General features: G+C 41.3%; 1 long non-coding RNA gene across 14 annotated transcripts in view; it reads right to left on the reverse strand.

Moving 5' to 3' along the window:
* Positions 1–14,587, reverse strand: part of LOC143672719 (uncharacterized) — a 62,121-nt gene extending 47,534 nt beyond the window's left edge. For 2 of the 14 annotated variants that reach the window (XR_013169989.1, XR_013169975.1), the window contains exons 1-2: positions 14,268–14,581; positions 187–271 (exon numbers count right to left, since the gene is read on the reverse strand). This is a non-coding gene — a long non-coding RNA (uncharacterized LOC143672719). The other 12 variants (XR_013169976.1, XR_013169979.1, XR_013169978.1 and 9 more) reach the window with 12 other exon arrangements.
* Between the last annotated feature and the right edge of the window lie 701 nt (positions 14,588–15,288).

Below are 15,288 nucleotides of genomic sequence, written 5' to 3' on the forward strand. Positions count from 1 at the left end.
TGAGATTAAACAATTGCTTTCAGGTTAATGTTAATTTACCAAATTGAGGATGTCTATTCCTCCTGGTGAAAATTCTTTCTAATCCTCCAACTTAACAACTAAAGGACAATCAGCCCAATTAAAAAATGGTCAAAAGACTTGAACATGCATGTCTCTACAGAATACATACAAATCACCAGAAAGTACCTGAAGATGCTGGGCACAAACAGCCATCAGGGTAATGTAAATGAAATCCACAATGAGACACCATCTCTTAAACATTAGAGTGTTCCTATTTAAAAAAAAAAAAAAGGAAAAAAACACGGATTAGAGAAGATGCAGAGAAACAAGAACTCTCATTCATTGCTGATGGCAATGTAAAATGGGGCAGCTGCTTAAGAAGAAAAGTTTGGTGGTTCCTTAGGAAGCTAAGTTTGGAACTACTATATTATCCAGTCTTCCCACAACTAGGTAAATACTCAAAAGAATCAAAAACTGCACTCAGACAGACATCTGCACAATGTTCATAGGGCATTATTCATAATTGCCAAAAAATGAAAGCAACCCAAGTATCCATCAAGAGATGAATGGATAAAGGAGGTATATACATACAATGGATAATTATTCAGCCATACAAAGAAATGCACTCCTGAAGCATGCAATAACATAGATGATACCTGAAAGAAACCATGTTGAGAAAAATACTCCATATACAAAAGGACAAATATTGTGTAATTTCATTGTTTTGAAACAATTAGAATGAGCAAGCTCAGAATTGGAATCTAGAATAGAGATTAACAGGTATAATGTTAAGGTTCATGTGTCAAATTGGCCACATGGTGGTGCCCAGATGTCTGGTTGGGCAACAGCTGCCCTGTCTGTTGCTATGAGGACATTTCATGGACTTTAATCATGATCACATTGGCTGCATCAAGGGCTGGTTTCATTTGTCATCAGTAAGGGTAGTGTCTTCTGCAGTGAGTGATGATTAATCTAAACACCAGTAGGCTTTTAAGGAGGATTCAGAAGAGACAGTCACTCTTCCTGCTTCAGCCAGGGAGCCACTCCCATGGAGTTTATCCAAACCCTTTATTGAAGTCATCAGCTTCACAGCTTGCCCTGCAGATTTTGGACTCTTCCATTCCCACAGTTGTCCAGCCAGCCTCTCCTATGAGTTTATTGAGGACCTCTCCTTAGCGTTTATTGAGGCCTGTGGCTTGCTACAACTCACATTCCCATGGTTACATGTGATGATTTTAAAAATTTGATAACTACATTCTGTTTCTCTAGTGAACCCTGGCTAATACAGCTTGGTACCAGGAGAGGTTCTTAAGAAACAGAATCTTAAAAGTTTGAGTTTTTATTATTGGTTTTCTACTCTGATTGGACTCAAAAACACTAAGAACTCTGTTTCCCACAATCAGAATGACACTGCCAATGCATGGGGTGAGTTGGATTCTTCTAATGCCAGGCTCTGGGGGATAATATTTTTGACACTTTATGGAGTTTAGTGGAAACAGGAGGTATAGAGATGTTGGTTGCTTGTTGTTAGATACGCTGTCTACATTGATGAGGGAAAGGGATGAGGTGAAGACTTCAAATGAGAAGTGTATGTACTGTAAGACAGATGTAAACATTTCTATGAGTGCCCTGAAGGAAGATCTTATTTCCTATAGCTGCAGACTTGAGATCTCTGAAAATCTGACTCAGAATCTCATTGTTAGAGTGTCAACTTTACAACATAAACTGAAATCTCAAACTTGCATGCAATTAGGTGAATGAACTTTAAGAGTTCATTCTTAAAGTTTAAGAACTTTAAGATATTTAAAGACAAATATCATCATGCTCCAATCATATGGACTAACTACAATGTAACAATTCAGTGAACTAAAGTCTAGAGCATGGGTTATCAGGTTGGGGCTTACTGTAAAGAGTCCTAGATTATAAGCTCTTACAGTAATCACATAAATTCATGGGGTGTAACTGTTAATTTTAAGTTCTGAAATACTGAGCTGTTTATATATAATATATTCTTTCCCAGAAATTTCAGGTATTTATGACACCTGAGACTCATAGTTAGTGCTCTGAAGCTATGAAAGTGAGCAGTAACACATACAGGAACTGTTTAAAAAGTTGAAAAAGTAATCAGACCTCAAGTAGAGATATGAATGAAGCTGATCTGGATAAGATTAAGGTATATTAATAAGACTGGGTAAAGGATGATATCATCCATATTTTAAAACGTCAACCTCTGAGTGAAACTAAAGGGAGAGATATTTATTTGGTGCAAAATATATATTTTGGGTAGTGCATGTCCTAATTTAATTTGTATGGTCAGTTTAGTTGAACACTGTAAGTACATGGAATCTTGAATAGTGCATGAGATTTTGTTGGTTTGTCCAGGCTACTTTATGCCCTGATTAATCCCAGACTAATTTGGGTAGTGAATAAAGGAGTATTTGCAAAGTCTCCTTGGGGTAATGGGGAGAAAGGAGGAAATATTCAACTTCTCCATTTGGAGAACTTCTGATATTCTTGCAAGCAGTGGGGACAACCAAATCAATAGACTGCACCCTCAATCTTGGGGTTCACCTGAATGAAACTTCTTCCTGCAAAGGATAGGCTAAGCCTACTTAAAATTAGACCTAAGAGTTGCCCCCCAGAGAACCTGTTGTTACTCAGATGTGGCCTCTGTCTCTAAGCCAGCTCAGCAGGTGAACTCACTGCCCTCCCTTCCATGTGGGATATGAGTCCCAGGCATTTAAATCTCCCTGGCAATAGAAAGCAGAAAGCCTGGGTTAAGCCTGGCATCAAGAAATTGAGAAAGACTTCCTGACCAAAAGGGGAAAAACAGAAATGAGACACAAACTTTCAGTAGCTGAGTAATTTCAAACATTTGACCTGGAGGTTATTTGTGGGTATTACATAGATATCCCTCTTTTTAGTTTATGCTGTGATGGAGTGACTAGAGGGAAGTACCTGAAACTGTTGAGTTCTGTTCTATTAGCCTACATACTACAAGACAGTTGTATAAAGGTATAACATTTACAGTACAACTTTGTGGCTGTGAAAACTGTGTGCCAGGTGTTCCTTATTTCTAGGTTATGGGCAAATGAGTAAAAAATATGGATAAAGAATAAATAAATAATAGGGAGGGCAAAGGGCAAGATAAATTTGGTATATGGAAACATTATTGGTCAATGAGAGGAAGGGTTAAGGTTTATCGTATATATGAGTTTTTTTCTTTTTCTTTCTGGAATGATGCAAATGTTCTAAAAAAGGATCATGATTATGAATTCATAACTATGTGATGATTATTGTGAGCCACTGATTGTACACCATGCATGTACAATATATGTGTTTGAAGGTTTTTCAATTTAAAAAAGTTTACTACAGGGGAAACCCCTGATACTGTTTCAAACATTAGGGACACCTGAAGCAATAGGCCAAGACCTTGATCTTGAGGCTTGTTCCTGTGATGCTTATGTAGGTAGCAGAGAAGCTTAGCTTTTCTCTAGGTATGTGCCTAAGAGTTACTTCAGGAGGACCTCTTTTGTTGCTCAGATGTGGGCTCGCTCTAAGCCCAACACTGCAAGTGAAGTCATTGCCCTCCTGACTCTCTGGGACATGACATCAGGGGTGAAGTCTACCTGCCAGTGTGGAAGTGACTCCCAGGGATGAGCCCTGGCACTGTGGGGATGAACAATGTCTATCCTGGCCGAAACAGGGAAAAGAAGTGTATCAAGTAAGGTATCAGTGGCTGAGAGAGTTCAAATAGAATTAAGTACTCAGAAGGACACGCTTATGCAAGGTTCTGTTAGACACTGCTACCTATCATAACTTGTTAAACCCCAACCAAAATCATTCCTACCAATCCTAAAGAACACTTAGGGCTTTAGATAAGATTCTACAAAGGTTCCATGCCCTAGGGTAACTTTCCAGAAATCTAAAAGGTCCAAATGGGTCCCTGGACCAGTTAAGCCCTGAAATGCAGAGGGGCCAGCCTCCCCAGGACATCAACTAGTTCATCCCCCATCCCATATTATCAACAGCCCCTCCCAACATGAAACATTTAGAATGGGAATAGCCCAAATTCCTTTAAATAGTGGTAGAAAGATCAAAGGTGATGGTGGAGTTATACAGAGAATGTAGGATTTGACAAACAAGTATGATTGCTCAATCATTATATTGCTATTTCTTTTAGTCTGCAGTATCTTAGAACAGCTAGAGGAAAAAAACCTAAAATTGTGAAATTGAAACCCATACCAAACTCTAAAATGTGTTCTACAACTAATTGCCTTGATGTACTTTGAAATTTCTTGCTTTTTCGTATATATGTTATTTTTCACAGAAAAAAGGAGTAGTATGACAGAGAAGGTAGGATTTAACAAATAAGTATGACTGCTGAATCATTATATTGATATTTCCAGCGACTTGAAATAATTTGAAGAAAAAATGGAAATCATAGAACTGTAACCCATACCAAACTTTAAAGTCTGTTCTATAACTACTAGTTAAAATGTACTTGGAAATGTATTGCTTTTTTGTACACATGCTATATTTTACAATAAAAAATGTGAAAAAAAGAAAGCAGGAATAATCATACTAATATCAGACAAAATAGACTTTAAATGAACATGTTTCTTAAGAGACAAGGAAGGACAATATGTATTAATAAAAGGGACAATTCACCAGGAAGAATTACCAATCACTAATGTTTATGTCCTTAATCAAGGGTCTCCTAAGAACATGAGGCAAACACTGGCAAAACTGAAGTGAGCAATAGACATTTCAACAATAATAGTGGAAGACTTCAATACATCACTTTCCTCTATAGATAGAACACTTAGAGGATCAATAAGGAAACAGAAAACCTAAACAATGTGATAAATGAATTAATCCTAACAGACATACAAAGGTTATTACACCCCAAATACCAGTATATACATCCTTCTCTACTGCTCTTGGAACCTTCTATAGAATAGATCATATGTTTGGACACAAAATAGGTCTTAATAAATTTTAAAAGATTGAAATTATTTAAAGTACCTTCTCTGACCATGATGGAATGAAGCTGGAAATCAATAACCAGCAATGAACCAGAACTTTCACAAACATTTGGAGATTAAATAATGCTCTTAAATAATCAATAGGTCAAAGAAGAAATTGCAAGACAAACTGATAACTATCGTGGGAAAGATGAACATGAGTATGTAAGATATCAGGACTTATGGGATGCATCAGAGGCAGTGCTGAGAGGGAAATTCATTGCCCTGGAATGCATGTTTTTACAAATAAGAAAGAAAAAATGGAAGACTAAACTGCTCACGTGGAGGAACTAGAGACAGAACAGCAAGCTAAACTGTAGGCAAATAGAAGAAAGGAAAAAACTTAAGTAGAAATGAATGAATTGGAGAACACATGCAAAAAACAAAAAAACAATTGAAAGGGTCAGTAAAGCTAAAAGTCAGTTCTTTGAGAAAATCATAAAACTGATACACCCCTAGCTAAACTGACAATGAAAATAGGGAGAGGATGGAAATAAAAAAATCAAATGAGAGGGGGATCATTACCACACTCTCTGAAGAAATAAAGTATTTTTTAAGAGGAAACTATGAATTATATGCCAAGAAATGAGATGACTTAGGTGAAATGGGCAAATTCTAGGAACACATGATCAACCTACACTGACTTGAGAGGTAATAGCAGGTTTCAACAAGCCAATCATAAGAGATGCAATCTGTCATCAAAACTCTTCCCACAGGGCAGTGTGATGATGGCTCAATGGCAGAATTCTTGCCTGCCATGACAGAGAGCTGGGATTGATTAGCAATGCCTGCCCATGCAAAAAAAAAAAAATCTTCCAACAAAGAAAATACCACAGCCAGATGGCTTCACATCTGGGGAATTTTAACAAACATTCCAAATTTTTTTCAAACATTCCAAACATTCAAAATTTTTATCAAACATTCCAAATATTTACTCAATAATTGAAGAAATTCAATGATTTATTATTACTATTAAATAAACTTGATAATTAAATAAATTTTTATTCAAACATTCCAAATTCTTATAAAAAATTCCAATAAGAATTAACACCAATCCTGCTCAAACTGTTCCCAAATAATTAAGGAAAAAAGAACACTTCATAAGTCATTTTATAAAGCTAAAATCACTCTAATTCCAAAACCAGGTAACAATCCTACCAGAAAGGAAAACTACAGATGAATTTCCCTAATGAATATAGATGTAAGAATTCTCAACAAAATATTACAAATCAAATCCAATGACACATTAAAAGAATTAGACACCACTATGAACTGGGCTTCATACCAGGCATGCAAGGGTGGCCTTTCAACAGAAGAGAATCAATCCATTTAATACAACACATTAACAAATTAAAATGTAAAAATCCCATGATCATCTCAATTGATGCTGAGAAAGCATTAATCAAAATTCAGCATCCTTTTCTGACAAAAACTTCAAAACATAAGAATTGAAGTAAACTGCCTCAGTGTGATAAATGGCATATATGAAAAACTGACAGCAGCATCATACTTAAAGGTAAGAAACTGAAATCTTAACCCCTATGATCAGGAATGAGAAAATCCCCACTGTAACCGTTGCTCAACATTGTGCTAGAAGTTTTAGCTAGAGCAATCAGGCAAGAAAAGGAAATAAATGCTTCCATTTCCAAATCAGAAAGGAAGTTGTAAGTAAAACTTACATTATTTGTAGAAAACATGATCTTATACTTGGAAAATCCTGAGAAACATATGGCAAAGCTAGATGAGATGACAAACAAATTTAGCAAAGTGGCAGGATAGAAGATTAGAATGCAAAAAGAAGTAAGGTTTCTGTACACTAATTAAAGGGACAAGAAGTTCCATTCAAAATAGCAACTAACAGAATTAAGTGTCTAGGAACAAATGTATTCAGGGATTTAAAGGACTTGCACACAGAAAAATACAAAACATTGCTCAAAGAAATCAAAGATCTAAATAGGTGAAAATATATCCCCTGATCATGGATGGGAAGGTAACATGTCATTATATAGACAAACTGACAAACTAAAGATTGTGTAACAATCTTCCCAAACTGATCTACATAGTCAATGCATTATCAACCAATATTCCAAAAGCCCACTTTGAGGACTTGATAAAGCTAGTATCAAATTAAGAAATCAATGGGCCAAGCCCTTGATCCTGAAGCTTGCTCTTATGAAGTTTAAGTATGTGGCAGAGAAGCTTAGCCAACCTATAGATATGCCTAAGAGTTACTTCTGGAGGACCTCTTTTGTTACTCAGATGTGGCCTCTCTTTCTAAGCCCAACTCTGAGATTCAAATCATTGCCCTCCCCAATGTACATGGGACATGACATCCAGGGGTAAAATTCTCCCTGGTAGCATGAGATATGACTCCCAGGGATGAGTCTGGCCCTGGCATTGTGGGATCAACAATGCCATTCTGACCAAAAGTCTTTAGAAGTGTTACAAATATGGTGTCAGTGGTTGAGAGAGTTTAAATAGAGTCAGGAGGCTACTCTGGAAGTCACTCTCATGAAAGTTTCAGTTAGACTCTGCTACCTACCACAGCTAGCCAAACCCCAACCCAAACCATTCCCAAGTGCAACTCTAACTTGCACTTAGAGTTTATATAAGATTCTACAAAGGTTCTATGTGTTCAGATAACTTTCTAGAAACATACAACCCCCAGATGGGTTCTAAGGATCAGATAAGTCTTGAAATGCAGAGGGACCAGCCTCTCCAGAACATCAACTAGTTCTATCTCCCTATCCCATGTTATCAACATCCCCTTCCAACATGAAATTATAGAATGGCCATATCCTAGATATTCCTAAAGAATGGGAGAAAGATCAAAGTTGAAGGTGGAGTTAGACAGTGAAGATAGGGTTCAAGAAATGAGTATGACTGCTGAAATATTATATTGATATTTCTTTTAGTCTCCAGTATCATATAGCAACTAGAAGTAGAAACCTAAAGCTGTGGAATTGTAACCCATACCAAACATTGAATTTGTTCTACAACTAATTGCTGCAATGTGCCCTGAAATGTACTGCTTTTTTGTATACATGTTATTTTTCACACACACACAAAACTTCTAGTCTCCAATGTTGGAGCAGCGAGAAGAAAAATTCTGAAATAGTGTATTGATAACCCATAATAAACTCTGAAATCTGTTCTGTAACTACTTTCGAAGTGTACTTTGAAAGTAATTGCTTTTTCTCTCTTTTCTTTGTATATGTTATATTTAACAATAAAAAAATTAAGAATTTATTCGGTAGGGAAAATTATCTTAAAAAGCCAAAAAATATCTTAATAATGACTAGCAATTAGGGAAGAATTAAACTTTCTTACTTTAAATCTTATTATAAATCCACAATGGTCAAAACAGCATGATACTGGCACAAAGATAGGACACACTGATGAATGGAATCAAATTGAGAATGCAGAAATATACCACCAAATCTATGGTGATTTATATTCAACAAAGGCCTAAATCCACTGAACTGCGACAGAAAAGTCTTTTCAGTAATTGTGTATGGAAGATCTGGATATCAATAGCGAAAAGAATAAAGCAAGACCCCTACCTTATACCCTACTCAAAAACTAATTCAAGTGGGTCAAGCATGTAAATATAAGAGCCAGTAACATGAAATTCCTCAAAGCAAATATGGGGAAACATCTTCAAGGTCTACTAATAGGAGATCACTTCTTAAAATTTACACCAAAAGCACAAGCAATGAAAGAAAAAACAGATAAATGGGAACCTTCAAAATCAAATGGCTCTGTGCCTCAAAGGACTTTTGTCAGAAAGGTGAAAAGGCAGCCAACACAATGGGAGAAAATACTTGGAAACCACATATCAGATAAGGGTACATATGATATCTAGTATATATAAAGAAATCATACTACTCAACAACAACAAAAAAACCAACCCAATTATAAAATAGGCAAAAATATGAATGGACATTTTCCAAAGAGCAAATGGCTAAAAAACACATGAAGAGATGTTTATCTTCATTATGTATAAGGGAAATGCAGATCAAGACTAAAGTGAGATATCACCTCACACCTGTAAGAATGGCTGCTAATAAACAAACAGAAAACTACAAATGTTGGAGAGTATGTGGAGAAATTGAACACTTATGCACTGCTGGTGGGAATGGATAGTGGGGCACAGCCACTGTAGAACACCAAGCATCAAGCTGTTCTGTGACTTGGAAATACTACCACTTGTCATATACCCAGAAAAGCTGAAAAGCAGTGACATGAACAAACATCTGCACACTTATATCCACAGCAGCATTATTTACAATTGCCAAAAGATAGAAACAATGCAAGTGCCCATCAACAGATGAGTGGATAAACAAAAAGTGCTATTATACATATTCTGGAAGATTATGCAGCATTTAAGATGAAATGATGTCCTGAAGCATATAACAACATGGATGACCTTAGATATTGCATAATTTTGTTAATATAACCCTGGTAAAGAAATACTCAGAGTCTTATACTGTAAAATATAGGGAACTTTGTGTGTCACAGAATCCAGATATGGATGAAGTTACCTAATGAGGTTGAAGTTGAATATGGGAATGGAAAGAAGTGATAGTAGTTCATTGGTGGGTTTATAAGTAATATTGTCATATTGAAGGTGAAGGTTTGAAAGCCATATAACTCAATGATTAACACTACAAATATAAATAAGTATTTGCTTGAACTACTTCAAAGGTATGAATCTTGTACAAACAGTAAATAATACACAGGTATGGGGGAAAACTGTTACCTGCTCTTTTGGTTTGTTAATGATGCTGGAATAAATAACCAGGAAAGAAACAGCTTTTGAAAAGCGAATTTATTAAGTTACAAATTTACTATTCTAAAGCCATGAAAATGTCCAAACAAAGGCATCCAGAGAAAGATACCTTGACTCAAGAAAGGCTAATGTCTGTCACATGGGAAGGTACATGGGTGAGTGTTTATGGGCCTTCACATATCTCCTCCAGGACAAAACACTGGATTCTGACTTACTTAGCATCTAATGGGAAGGCACAAGGCAATGGTTGCTGGTCTCTGCATCACCAAATATCCATATCTAGGGCTGTTTTCTCTGTCAGCACCCAAACATCTCCAAATACCTGTATCTCTGTTGGCTCAGAATCAACTGCTTCTCCAAGGGCTTCTGCATTTCTGAACACCTATATGTATGTCCACATCCAGGTTTCTCCAAATGTTTCCTATTTTAAAAGACTCCAGTAAACTAATCAAGAGCCATCTTAAGTGGGAAGTCAGATTTCCATCTAATCAAAAGTTCACACCTACAATTGGGTGTCTCACATTTCCATGGAAACAATCCAATCAAAGTTTCCACTCCACAATATTAAATCAGAATTAATAGAAACATGGCTGCCCTCTTAGGACTGAATCAGGAAAAGGGGCATGGCTTTTCTGGGGGTACATAACAGCATTAAACTGGCACACATGTTATGGGCTATATATAACAGGAAGACAGGTACCACAGCAATGCTAGGGTTAAATAACTAAGGGGGAGGGATAAGAGTTAAGGGGAGTTTGAGAATTTCTCTTTGTTGAGTGTGTTATGTTTCTCTTTGGAGCAATGAAAAATGTCAAAAATTGAGAGTGATGGTGATTGTACAACTAAGTGAAGATGCTGGGAGACACGGACTGTTCAATTTGGACATTATCCATGATGACCAATGGATGGAGGTGGCTGAAGTGTACAATGACTGAGAAGCAGAAAGGCAAACTGCTGTGTATACATATGATGAAATACTGTGTGGCTACAGAAAGTAATGAAGTCATGAAATGATGGTGAATGAACCTTGAGCAAATTATGTTGTGCAAAATAAGCCAGAAGCAGATGCACAAATATTGTATGGTCTCTTTTAGGGAAAACTTTCAAGAAAATTGGGGCCAGGACTGTAATTTTCTTATAGTAGTCACATTTATTCCTGAGTTTTCAGTGTTATTTATAGAGTCTAAGATGGATGCTGTGCTATGTGTGTATAACCTGGCAATTCCCAGGAACTTTGGGCACCTGGGTGGCACCTAAGATACAAATTTGGAGTTCTCCTAGATGTTCTTCTAAAACGCTGGCTCTGCTCCTCCCTGCCCTGCTTGAGCACAAGCACTGTGACAAGGCCAGGATCACTATTTTCCTCTGAACTGATGCTATCTACTTCGTGACAGTATCAGTAAGCAGGGCCCCTGCCTCTTGTCAGACATCTCTGACTCTCCTTTAGCACTCCAACCCACCTTCCTCTCAGCCCCTGGGGTAAGGCCACTACAATGAGCTTATTTTGATGCAGACCTCTGGAGCCATGCATTTTCCATACCTTCTTCCTCGCACAGCCCTACTACCTCCTTGAATTAGGAAGGGAACGAATTTAAAAAAGGGGCTATTTCACATTCAGTTTAAGTTTTTATAAATTATCTTGAACACATTTTCAAATTCCATGCCAAAAACAAAATTCCATCAGTTCTCTTAAAAGTTGCTATATGAAAGCAAAGTTCCCATTTTCTCATAATCTACAGGAAACAATGCAAAGAGCAGAGGGGGGAGGAGTAACTCCCATCCATTCTTCCTGTCTCCACCCTCACACCTCCCCTTGGAAGTCCCTGTAAGTATTACTTAGTCCCTCACATTTCCACAACGAGCATCCTTCACATTCTCACAAGTAATGGCTTTTTGTTTATTGTCAGCTGCAAAATTATATTCAAAGTTGAGACCCAAGTCAACATATAAAAAACAAACTGAAACTGAAAGGAAATTTGTTTTTCATATATAATGACTTCACAGAGACTTTTCAAAGATTTTACCTACACTAGCTTATCACAGTATAGAGAGGACCTTTAGTAGGGGAGACACAACTTGGGGAGTTGCTAAAATTGCATCTCTCTCTTTGATATCATACTGGATGTGTGATGTTTTGCTTGTTTATCATCTGTGTCCTCGGCATAACTAAAATTCCAAGAGGACAAAAAGTTGTCTATTCTGTTTACTAGTGTATGTCTGGAACACACACTGTGCATAGCACCAACAAAGTACCTCAAAATTACTTTTTAACAAACAAAATAATTACCATTTTTGGGATTCTTTGCACAACTTCTTTATTTCACCTGTGAAAACAGGAGAAAATAATTGACACTATTCCAGATACAATTTAAAAACGGCAAAGAGTTTGATAAAAAAAAAAAAGATTTACTCTGTAGAAATCAAACGTGCTATCCTTAACTTTTCTTTGGAGAGACAGCTTTGTTTCTGCCACTCACACTGCAGGATGTGTGACTACTGAGAAGCACTTGGTCTGCCTGTGACTTTAAATACACCAAGTCATTCAACCAGAAAATTTTCATTTTCCTTCTCAATCATCACAGTACATAAGTTTGTTCATTGAAGACACACTAAAGTTCTGAAATCAGTATAATATGTACATTTTCTTGTTTTAATTTTGGAACAGAAGCGAACTAGAGTACCAATTTTAGCTTTTGCATAAAAAATGACCAAAAAAACCCTATTTTACTGCAAATTCCCTACTTCTTTTATTATTTATCTCGTGTGCCCAGTTCTAGTGCTGCGCACAGCACTTTGTGTGTGTGTGTGTGTGTGTGTGTGTGTGTGTGTGTGTGTGTGGATTTTGCTGGGACACACCACAGCCTGGATGGCAGTCACCGCAGCAGCCACTGCCCTTGTGGCTAAGCGGTCCACTGTGCAGCCCGCGGGGTCCCGCGCCTTATGCTACACCATTTCTGCCATAGGAGCGCGTGCGGCCGCTCCCCCTCTCAGGCTGTGGCACAGGTTCCGCGGCCTCAGCCATCCGCAGGCAGCCTGCGCGCGCGGGTCCGGCTCTGGCCTGCAGCAGGGGGCGGGGCGCGCGGCCGGCGGCCTCTCGCAGGAGGGGGACTCCGGGCGGGAAGGGGGCTCGTGCTGCGTGTGGCCGCGCGGCGGGTCAGGGAGGGCAGCAGGCCTTGGTGCTGCCACGTGGTGCCGAGGACAGCGCTGAGGACCCGCAGGACCGCGCCTATGCGGCAGCGCGGCCGCCACTACTGTCCTGGCAGCTGGAGTGCGGCCAGCCGGAAACTTCTGAGAAGACCCCCGGGTGTGGCTCGCTAAACACTGCGGTGTGGGGGAGAACCAGGACCGGGCGGCCGTGGAGTTGGAGGCGGCGCTGGCACCGCGAGTTGCAGGGCAAACAGTCCATTTTAGGGCAGTTGGTGGAGACGGCGCGGACACCGAAGGGGCCGGCTGTGAAGGAAGATCGCGCCCAGCCGCAGCGGCTGCGCCTGCAACTCCTAAACCCGAGCCCACTGGGCCTCACTGGGGTGGCCGGGCGGGCCTCTCAGCCGAGCCCCGCAGCCAGGAGTGAGAACGCCAAGGGGAGCGTGGGGCCCGAGTGGGGCCTTCCCAGGCTAACTCTACTTCAGCTCCGCCCGGGCGGGGCCCCGACAGCAGGTACCGGGCTCGGGACAGCAGGGCCGGCGTGGCCACATCCGCCTCCAGGGTCTGCTTCCCCCAGTCCAGGTGGATCCTCCTCTTAGAGTCCCCGGCTCCCGCAGCGGGGGCGGAGGGGCACAGGCTTCCTGGCCCGGGCCGCGTGGTCCCTCTGCCACCCAGCACGGGGAGTCTGACCTGCTCGGTGTCCAGCCTGGGCCGGATACGCACCCCCCCTTACACAACCTGATGCCCCTGGCTTTCGCCGAGAACCCCATGGTGGTGCCATGCCCGGTGAGGACACCCACTCCATAGAGCGCCGCAGTCCCGACACGCCCAGCACCCACCATCCACCGCCAGGAAAGCTGGGGCTACCTGCACGCGCCACCGAGCCCGGCGACCGGTGGGTTGCAGCCGGGGCGGAGAGAAGAGGGACGCGAGTGGGGTGCAGCTTTCACTACCGCCGCCCGCGGTCGCACTCGGGACTGAGTTTAAACCCCAGAGGCAGCGAAGGCGATTGCACCGCTGTTCTCTGCACGTGCGGCGCCGCTCGGCGGCTCCCGTGTCCCTTGTGCCCAGCCAGGGCTCCAGCCCCGGGCCCCTCTTGCAGCGTCTTCAAGGCTGGCAGGCAGCGGGGACCGAGACCCGAGGATTCGGGCTGGGGCCCAGGCGGTGCAGCAGGCCCCACGTCAGGTCTGCTGCCGAACAGCTGCCGCAACCGGCGCGGGTGGGAAACGCGGCGCTGTGAGCGGCGATAAGAAAGTGGACCAGCTTGTTCACTGTGACACCTGGGGGGCAGGGGGGACACTTACGGGCTTGCATGATCACCTCACTCCAGTCAGATAGGCAGGGCTGGGGGTGAGTTGTCGCGAACGCTGCGAGGCAGCTCCTGGCTGGCCCGCTAAGACAGAAGCTGCCAGACTTCCCTTGTCACCAGAGTCCCTTTCCAGTGTCCACATCTCGGGTGAGAAGGAATTCAAGAATGAGATAAGCAAGTGCAACCCAGTCAGAAAAGATCACTGACAGAAAAGAAAGTGCACCATTAAGAACCCAGAGTGGGCACGTTCCAGGGACGGGAGCGCGCAGGTGGTTTAGCCCAACGGTTTTCAACGGTTTAAAGAGAGAGGGAGTTTGAAATGCTGTTACATTGTGATTGGTTAGTGAGCATTCAAATTAAGGTTTGTAAGTGGGCAACTGTGATTGGCTGTGTATATATTCTTGTGATTGGCTGTCTATATATTCTTGTGATTGGTTAGTGACCATGCAAATTAAGTATTGTAAATAAACTATTGCAATAGGCTGCCTAGACATTCTAATTAAGGATTGTAAATGGGTTATTGTGATTGGCCCATGCTCTGCGGGTTGAGCAATGTATCCTGTTTTGCTCAAATGCTTTGGGTTCCTGGCTATTCTCACCCACCCTACCCCCCTGTTCTGGGTCCGAAGGTGCCTGAGGGTCAGGAAGATGCTTTTCCTGAGTCTAACCTGCCTCACTCTCAGGCTAGGCTACTGGGACTGTGTCAGCAGCCCACCGGTCCCTCCCCTCACACACAGAGCTTGCATGTTGAACAAGCCCAGGCCTGACCTTCCACGAGGGCAGCCAGGTGGGGCTGGGGCACCAGGATGCCGGGAAGCAGGCAGTGGAGACCTGCCCAGGGAGACAGTCTCGCAGGAGGCAGATGCTCCACACTCCAGTGCCCTCACCACTATCACTCAGACACCACTGACAAAGCACACATTCAAAAACACGGTTAAGAATTTCCAGGTGGTGACTACAAGGCACTGAGCACAACAAAGCAGGAACCTGCTCAGCATGGGCCATGCCACATCCCT

Source organism: Tamandua tetradactyla (genome assembly GCF_023851605.1).
Source record: "Tamandua tetradactyla isolate mTamTet1 chromosome 4 unlocalized genomic scaffold, mTamTet1.pri SUPER_4_unloc_1, whole genome shotgun sequence".
Lineage (NCBI taxonomy): Eukaryota > Metazoa > Chordata > Mammalia > Pilosa > Myrmecophagidae > Tamandua > Tamandua tetradactyla.